Source organism: Palaemon carinicauda, chromosome 39 (assembly GCF_036898095.1).
Source record: "Palaemon carinicauda isolate YSFRI2023 chromosome 39, ASM3689809v2, whole genome shotgun sequence".
In the NCBI taxonomy this organism is placed as follows: domain Eukaryota; kingdom Metazoa; phylum Arthropoda; class Malacostraca; order Decapoda; family Palaemonidae; genus Palaemon; species Palaemon carinicauda.
The window spans coordinates 60,976,280-60,984,368 of NC_090763.1; positions in this window are offsets into that span (position 1 = coordinate 60,976,280).

Sequence of the window (8,089 nt, forward strand, 5' to 3'; positions counted from 1 at the left end):
GCTACGTATGGTAAGAGAGATCTATTAATTCCTAGGAACTCCTGCCATTGACATGCAACTGTATGTGGTTGATATGTCAAATCAGGTACCTATATTTAACTCCCTCTCTTATATGTATGCTAGAAATATTTATCACACTTATTGATTTACTTTTTTGTCCACTTGTTACATATTTGTGGATTATTTTGCTCATTCATTGTCAGCTATGCATTGTATGTGGTTTTTTTGGCTCGGCCATGTCGTCCTGATGGAAGGTTCCTTTAGGTAGCTTTCTAAGGGATATTTGCTACAGTGATACTCCCAGAAAATTAACCATAGGTCTCCAGAATTCTAACTCCTGGCGAGAGTATCCTTTAAGGATATCGCATAATATCAGGGGACGTATTTTTAGATACGACACATAGCAATCTTCACCCCGAATAGATTTAACTCTTTAAGGGGGGAAGAGTGGCGAACGAAAGGGGAGCCGTTATCAAGGTATCTGGTGGACCTCCTCTCCGTACTACTACGGGCCATCATTCCTAACTTGCATTTAGGCTGGAATAGCCGCAGATAAATTAGTTTCGGGTGGGGTCATTTAAGAAAGAAGGGTGGGTCCATCAGGACGACATGGCTATCTCACCCAAAAATAGATTTTTCGCTTTGCTCAAAATCCGTGGGTTTGTATAAGTGCCTTTACTTTGAATGAGTTCCTTATATGGTCTGCTAGACCCGTATATATGACATTACAGTTATTTGTCATATCCACAAAGCTTGGAACTAGCTTAGGGCTTCCTGCCCCCTGCCCCTGCAGGGAAAGTGTCGACTTCGACTATAAGGATTCAAAGTTTGTATATCCGAAAGGACGCAAGGGAAACTTTCTAGAGATTACCTTTTCGTGCTTTGGATATCGGTATGATCAAGATTCTATTTAAAGGAATAGAATAAAACTCTGGACTCTCTTATTTCATATACTGAGTGTTAAAAGAAGACGCAGATACATTTTTCTATTTATTTTCATAAGCAAAATAAATTGTAAATGTATACATCATAAGTAGAAGTCTAACCTTGCATAGATCAACATCATGGTTATATATATTTCTGACCTGTAAGGGAAGAATATACATATATGAATGCATTATAAAAATGCCACTCAGATGAATGTGAAGCTAAACATGTCTAGTTTCACTCAGATGTTGGATATGCATCAACACTGTGTTCAAATGTTCACACGGCACTGGTGTTATTGGTTAGATTCTGCAGTCTATTAATCACCATAGTGATTTTCACTCGAAGGTATTAATACCTATACACCCGATACACTGTTAAGTCCCAAAACAGTCCACTGTTCATCGCAGCACTAGACGACAGGTTTTATGATACTACTTGCCACCACCACAAAGTGTTTTATCTCGTGCACTTGCTTCGCATAATGTTTATAGAAGACTCTGGATGATTTCGTTCCCGTATATGAGCGGAGCCTCTCAAAGTCCATGTGTTGAAAGAAATTCAACGAAGAAGCAAATTTTCTTGGATCGTGACCTGCGAGTTTGCTGGCAGGATCCGCGCTGCGAATAAAGTAGGTGAGTTTCGCTCTCCGTTGTCTTACGGATAAGTTTGATCCTGAGGTTTCGCCTCGTAAGAGCTGTCCCTCCTTGAAGTCTGAAGTTCTTCGAAGATAGACTTTGAGACACTCTACTGGACATAGAGAGACTTCTTCCTTCAGTGGGCAGATTCTCCAAGGACCGCACCTTTTGGTGAGTAGCTCGTTCCTGGCGAGAAAGGCAGGATCAGGGAAGAGATTCAGTTCTCCTGTGTCTAGGAACTGATTATGGCCTTCATTTCTGGATAGGGCCACTATTTCACTAACTCTAGCCCCTGAGGCTACTGCAAACAGAAATATAACTTCTGTGTTAGATCTTTTGGGGTGCAATCCTCATTGTTCAGATTCAAAGCATAGTGCAAGACTGTGTCCAACGACCATGTTATGGGCTTTGGAGGGGTTGCCGGCTTGAGTCTAGCACATGCTTTTGGTATCTAATTGAAGATTTCACCTGTGAGGTCCACCTGAAAGGCGTACAGAAAAGGTCTAGTCAGAGCCGACTTACACGCAGTTATTGTGGTGGAAGCCAGGCCGTGTTTGTGTAGGTGGATGAAGAAAGAAAGACAGAAATCTATTGATATTTCTGTTGGTTTCCTTGCTTTCACAAAGGAAACCCACTTTTTCCAAGACAATTCATATTGTTTCCTAGTTGAACTTGACTTGGATTCTTCGATGAAGTCCATTTTGTCCTTTGAGATCTCAAACCTTTTCTTCGCTGCTAGGGAGAGAAAATCATGAGGTTCTCAAGGATGAAGTGTAAACAGTCGACTTCTGAACCTGTTGGGATAAAACTGGGTTCAGCAGAGGAAACAGCTTCAGTTTCAATCCTAGAACTAGAGGTAACCAATTGCTTCTGGGCCATTTGGGGGCCACTGCTGCAGCTGTTCCTCTGAAGGATCTTAGCTTGTCAAGGACTTTTAGCAGGAGATTGGTTGGTGAAAACAGGTAGATCCGATTCCATCTGTTCCAGTCGAGAGACATGGCGTCTATCGCTTCTGCTTGAGGGTCCTCATAAGGAGCTACATAACGAGGTAATTTCTTAATGTCGCTTGTTGCGAAGAGGTCGATCTGCAGTTCCAGGACTTTTTCCGAGATGAAGGAGAATGAGTCTGCGTCTAGGGACCATTTTGTCTCTATCGGCTTTCGCCTGGATAGAGCGTCTGCCGTCACATTGAGGAACCTTTGAAGGTGAACTGCTGATAAATGCCATCTTCTCTTCCTTGCCAGGCAGAAGACGGCTAACATCACGTGATTGATGTGAGGTGATCTTGAGCCTTGTCGATTTAGACATTTTACTATCACTTCGTTGTCTAGGACCAGTCTGATGTGGACTGCTCTGCGAGGGGATAGTTTCTTCAACGTTAGGAAGACTGCCATAGCCTCCAAGATGTTGATGTGAAAAGTTTTGAACTAGTACGACCAATTCCCTTGCACTTTCCTTTCTTGCGAATGGCCTCCCCATCCTTCCAGGGAGGCGTCCGTGTGTATCACCACTGATGGTTGTGGTGGTTGCAAGAGAATTGTCTGTGCTAGGCTCTTGGCTGTTGACCACGGCCTTAACAGCGTGCGCAATCGGGGCGGGGTCAACCTCAGTTGATTTCTAAGAGCCTTTGATGCGTATCTTCTCCAGACTCCTGACGCATCCTTTAGCTGTGCTTTTAGCACCAGGTCTGTCACTGCTGCGAACTGAAGAGAGCCCAATACTCTTTCCTGTTGGCCTCTTGAAATCCTCTTGTGTTGGATTAGTCTCTTGACAGATGCCACTATCTCTCTCCTCTTCTTTAATGCAATGGAGAGATGGTGTGACTGTAAGTTCCAATGGATTCCTAACCATTGAAACTTCTGAGCTGGAGAAAGGCGAGACTTCTTGCAATTGATCTTGAAGCCAAGGTGTTCCAGGAACTGGATCACCTTTCCGGCCGCTTGTAGACAAGTAGTGTTGGATGCTGCCCACACCAGCCAATCGTCCAGGTATGCTACTACTTGAATTCCTTTGGAGCGTAGTTGCTGGACGATTGAGTCCGCTAGCTTTGTGAATATCCTTGGGGCTATGTTTAGCCCAAAGGGCATGGCTGTGAAGACATAATTTGTCTTCTGTAGCCTGAATCCTAGGTAGGAGGAGAGGGGGTGACTGACTGGTAGGTGTCAGTAAGCATCTGCCAGGTCTATTGAGACTGTGTACGCCCCTTTTGGTAGAAGGGTCCTTATGTGTTGTAAGGTGAGCATCTGGAACTTGATCTCGATGAACTTGTTGAGTGGAGACATTCTAGAATGACTCTGAGTTTGTCCGAGTCTTTCTTGGGAACACAAAACAGCCTTCCCTGGAATTTGATGGACTTTGCTTCTCTTATTACCTTCTTGTTCAAGAGTTCTGAGGTATATTCTTCCAACAAGGGGGTGGAGTGTTGGAAGAATTCTGAAAAAGCGGGTGGATTTTTGTTCCATTTCCATCCGAGTCCATTTGTGATTAGGCTGTGGGCCCAGGGATCGAAGGTCCAACGATCCCGAAAGTGAAGGAGTCGGCCTCCTACCTGGAACCTCTCATTGCTTAGAAGTTCCTGAGGACTTGTTTCCGTGACCGCGTCCTCCTCTAACCCTTGGGGGTTTCCGGAGGATCCTCTTTTTGGGCCTTTACTTTTGTAGGGCCAAAAGGTGGTCATGTACCTCTCAAAGCCTGGGTTGAAGACAGGTGACTGAGCCACCAGCTGCTGAGGGACCATCTGGAAGGTGGTTTGCAGCTGGGCTACCATTTGAGGCACTGTGGCCATGGTCACGGCCGAAAGTTGTGCTGGTCTACGTGGTCTCTTTGCCTTTCTGTTCTTAGGCCGGGGACCACTGTCTGAGGAAGATTTCCTTTTTGAAGACATGCCTCACTTTTGGAGAAGGTTCCTATTCTCCGTGGCAGCTTTGGCAATGATTTCTTGGACCAAATCTTGTGGGAAAAGGTCTTTTCCCCAGATGCATGATAAAATCAGCTTTCTGGGTTCGTGTTTTACCGTTGCTGCGGCAAATACATGCTCTCTACTAGTCCTCCTTGACCTGACAAGGGCATATAAGTCCTTCACAAGGGCTTAGCTAAGACCATGTACATGTCTGAGGCATTAGTTAGGCCTGCACACATTTCCAGGGAGTTCTGATGAGACAAGGACGCAAGTCTTTCTTTCTTCTCCTGTTCCCTTCTCAAAAGATGGTCAGGCAACTTTGGAAGGTTCTCATTAAACTGCTGGCCTGCTATCTCCGGATCCAACTTCGAGATGGAGAGGGTTAGATGTACCTCTTTCCACTTCTCCTCGCAGGTGGGCATGGCTAGATATAATGGTTTACATTCCTCTAGAACTGGGCAGGGTTTGCCCTCTTTGACTGCTTTCATGACACAGTCAAGGATTTCACCGAAAAGGGGAAAGCTCTGGAGGAAGGAGCAATGAAGGTTGGGTGCTTCTTGTTCAATACTGAGACTTTGGAGTTGGTATATCCGACTCCTTTCACGGTCTTGGTCAGGATAGCTTGTGCCTTGTCATGTTCAAAGACAATGACTTCCTTTGGTACCGTGTCCTCGGGGGGATGCAGGTTTATCTCGCAGTCTCACGTAACAATCTGGGTATGCTGAAAAGCTGGGCCAGAATTGAAGATCTTCAAGGAGTTTGGCCCCCAACTTCTCGGAGATATAAACCTTCTCATTCATGTGTTCCGTATACCTCCAGGGGTTAGTTTCGGAGCAGTGAGGAAGGTCAGATACTTTAAGGGGCTTAGCAGAGCCCCTGGAAGCACCAGGGCTTTTTCTTCTTCTTCTTCGACTAAAGCTTTTCCCGCTATGCAGGGTCGCTATTTCTAGAGAGCCGTTTCCAAGTTCTTCTATCTCCGATGTCCTCCATTGTGAGATCTTTCTCCTCCATATCTGCTGTTACACACTCCATCCACCTTCTCTTTGGTCCCCCCCCCCCCCCCTTCTCCTACCTGGAACATCCATATCCAGCATCCTCCTCCCAACATACTCCTGGTCTCTCTTCATTACGTGCCCAAACCAGTGTAGTCTCTTTTCTTGGATTTTCTTTGACACCTCTGTAACCTTTGTTGTTCCCCTTACCAAGTCATTCCTAACCTTATCCAGTCTTGTGATCCCAGCCATCCATCTGAGCATTCTCATCTCTGCAACATTCATTTTCTTCTCAAAGATCTTTTTCATGGGCCAGGTCTCTGCACCATATGTCATGGCAGGTCTCACTACAGTTTTATGTACCTTTCCCTTTAACTTTAAGTTTATCCTTCGATTACACAACACTCCCGACACTCTTTTCCAATTATTCCATCCAGCTTGAATTCTACTGTTCACTTCCATTTGGAGTTCTGCTGTTTCCTCCACACATGACCCTAGGTACTTGAATTTTTCTGTCCTCTTTACTATTTCACCCAGCAAATGTATATCATTTAATTGGTTCTGTGGGTTGCAACACATATACTCTGTTTTTGTTCTATGATCTTTAGCCCTCTACTCTCTAATTCCTCTCTCCATCTCTCCAGCTTCCCCTCCAATCCTTTTCTGGTTTCATCGCACAGAACTATATCATCTGCAAACAGCATGGTCCATAGTGACTGTTCCCTCACTCTTTCAGTAATTACATCCATTACTATATTAAACAAATAGGGGCTTAATGATGACCCCTGGTGTAACCCAACTTCCACTTCAAACGTCTCTGTAAAACCAACACTTGTTCTTATTTGTGTGCCTGCTCCTTCATACTTATCTCTAATCAGTCTAACATATTTCTCTGGTGTTCCCCTCTCTCTCAAACATCTCCATATCTCCTGCCGTGGAACTCTATCATAAGCCTTCTCTAAGTCAATAGATACTATATGTAATTCCTTTTGGCCTTCTCTATATTTTTCCATCAACTGCCTTAGTGCAAACATTGCATCCGTTGTGCTTCTGCCTGGCATAAATCCAAACTGCTCTTCTCCCATCTTGGTCTCTTCCCTGATCCTACGTTCTATAATCCTTTCCCAAAGCTTCATTGTATGTGGGAGGAGTTTGATTGCTCTATAATTATTACAATTTTGTACATCCCCCTCTTCTTTGAATATGGGCATCTTTTCTTTCCGGTGTATCTTTTTCATCAGATCCCACAGCATATCCACTCCAAATTCCCCCAAGCATTTCCAGACTTCCACTGGGATCTCATCAGGTCCCGTAGCTATTCCATTTTTCATCTTGCTGAGGGCAACCTTAATTTCTTCTCTATCTATATCTCTTACCATTCCTAAATTTGCATTTCCATCTGCAATTATAGACCTCAGATTTTCTTCATTTAGCACCTTCTTGTACCTCTCTCTTCGTCTCTTTGAGATCTTACTTCATCTCTTCCTGTTCCTTCCGGAACACTCCCAACATCTGCTGGATCGACTCCTGTCGACCTGTTTAGTCGGTTGGGGAGTTGGGGCTGAAGAGGTTGGCGGCATAGGCTGATATGCTGTCACAGTGAACTGAGGGTCCTCAGTCACCGTCGAAATGGATCCTTCTTCCTCCATTGGTGGTTGAACCACTTCTTCTTCAGGGCCTTCTTGCAGTAGGTCCTGTTCGGTGTCAGTGGACACCTCCGACATCCGTTCTTGATGAATGTCCGTGCCTTCAAGTGCCTTATTGATGTCCGCGTCCATTTTCAGTTGAATGAAAGGAGGCTGGACCTGTTACTGGGGCATTACTGCACTGGATTGCGCCTTAGGGAACAGAGGGCACCTAAGAGATTCATTAGGTAAGTAAGGTCCCGGAGAGTTCTTCTGGAACCCTCTTACCCACTTACGAAGGGTTTCCCTTGCTGTATCTCCTGTCTTTGTGGTGGCAGGGATATCTTCTCCAAAGCCGTTGGTCAGCAAGGTCGAGCAGTTGGAGCAACCCTTTGGGTCCCAGTATCTCAGGGATCCAGATACGATGCAGCAGGGGGCATGAGACCTGCACATTGTATGCCCACAAAAGTCCTTACTCTTGTGGTTGCAGAACACAACTGCACATGTCACCATTGGCTCCTCCTGTAAAGGAAAAAGGGTGAAATGAGTATACAGTTGTTTATATCGTTGATATAAATGCATACTTTTAATAGTAATACTTATTATTATATTTAATAGCTTAGGATAGTAAGCTAGAAAGGAAATAGGAAAGACGCATATCTGTGTTTCCTCTCCCAGGCAATCGCTGAGACCTCTGTCAATATTAATATTTAAATTCCCTTTAAGGGAGAATACAAGGTGGAACGACTCCCGTACGTAGAGCCAGAGTTAGTAAATATTTATACTTACTGATACTGAACGGTGTTTATAAGTGTTCCGATGATCAAAGGATTCATGACGAAAGATAGGGGGTGAGGCTGGGGCTCAGGGAGGGAGGAAGGGTTTAGCCTCTTTTCTCTAAAAGAGAAAAATATTGAACCTTATCCATAAATTCTAGGGGTTTATATGTCTCCATCCGAATTAATAAGGAACGATATAGTGAGGTTAAACAATGGGAATTACTTTACT